The sequence below is a fragment of the Macrobrachium nipponense genome, chromosome 38 (assembly GCF_015104395.2).
Source record: "Macrobrachium nipponense isolate FS-2020 chromosome 38, ASM1510439v2, whole genome shotgun sequence".
NCBI classification, from domain to species: domain Eukaryota; kingdom Metazoa; phylum Arthropoda; class Malacostraca; order Decapoda; family Palaemonidae; genus Macrobrachium; species Macrobrachium nipponense.
This window is the reverse complement of record NC_061098.1, coordinates 10,920,909-10,922,342: the sequence shown is the minus strand read 5'-3', so window position 1 is coordinate 10,922,342 and position 1,434 is coordinate 10,920,909.

Genomic DNA, 1,434 nt, shown 5'->3' with positions numbered 1-1,434 from the left:
GATTTTTATTTCAGACCTCTTCTTGCTGTACAATTATTCTTTTATTTTTCATGTTGTTCTTGTATTTTTTTGTATTGCATGCTTATTTTAGTGAGAGTATCTTTTCAGCAGGACTTTTTTTTCAGCTAAAGAGCCATAATGGTAGAATGTATGTAGTACTGCAGTGGTAAAGGAGAGCACATTGAAAGTAGACTGCTACGGTGTGAATCATCTTGAGTTATCAGACAAGTTAATTTATGTATTATCAGCTGATGATAACCTTTGACTGATTTCAACTTTGAACTGTTGGTAACCATGAATGGTTTTCTTGTTACCCTGATGACCAATCAGGCCAGGTAGGATGCTGCCTCTGGCCTAAAACTGTTGAGCTTGACAAGACCTCTTGATTTTTTACTTTTGGTAAGTTATGGCTGCAAGAGTGTAGGAATTTCAATTGCAATTTAATTTGTTTGTGGTTACCTCTGTAACCCTAACCAAATTGCTCTTGGGTTTTATTCCTTCTGCTTATTTTTTCACTCCATATAAATAAAGCAATAGCTGTCTAGTCTGACACTGAATTGATACCCGTTTGCTTGTTAAGTTTCTTTTCTGCTATTACTTTTCTGAAAAAATCCATAAATTAACCTTGAACTTGCATGTTTGTGACTTAAATTTTCTCTTTCCAATAGGAAAGGAAGGTACAATACTTGAGTTTGGAGGATGATCACCCCCTTACCTGGGTCATTACCTAATAAAGACAATACTGAAGCCAGTTTTAAGTGGACTGAAGATACAAATGCTATGACACTTATATTCAAAGCAAAGCAAGTTTGGCAAAATATCAGAGACACACACTAAGGCAAGGGGTTCTCAGTTTTAATAGGTGATGGTAGATTCAATTTATTTATTGGTGATGTAAGTTTACCTGACCTGTCAAGAGCATATGAAGGAGGTCTCCCATAGCTGAAGAAGTTCTGTGTTTTAAGTACCAATTAGAATTATAAGAGTTGGACTTAAGAATAATCCATTGGATATCCAGAAACCACAGCCATCTTCTGAAAGCTGAACTTATCTCGTCATCTTAAGTAACTCAGCTGAAAATGTATTTGGAAAAAATCTTTAGGTTTTGTAACAAGTCGGTGGAAAGGGTGTTGTTAATTGGTTGAGGTCAGTTGGAAGGCAGACTGCGTCTACAAACTTAGTATTATAGCTCTTGAATATAATAAGCCAGCTGTTCAGAATTTGAATTTAACTTCTTAACTAGACTAACGTTGCATCTTTGCCTCCTTGGATACTGGGAATTTCGACATTGTTTCTCGCCTTCAGATTAATCAGGAACTGACATTGCGTAGGATACGTTGAATTACAGCAAGTCACTTTCGTTTTCGTTTTGCCTTTGTATCTGGATAACGAGAGATAGATCAGGAAAAGAAATCACAATTCCATGTTAATGAT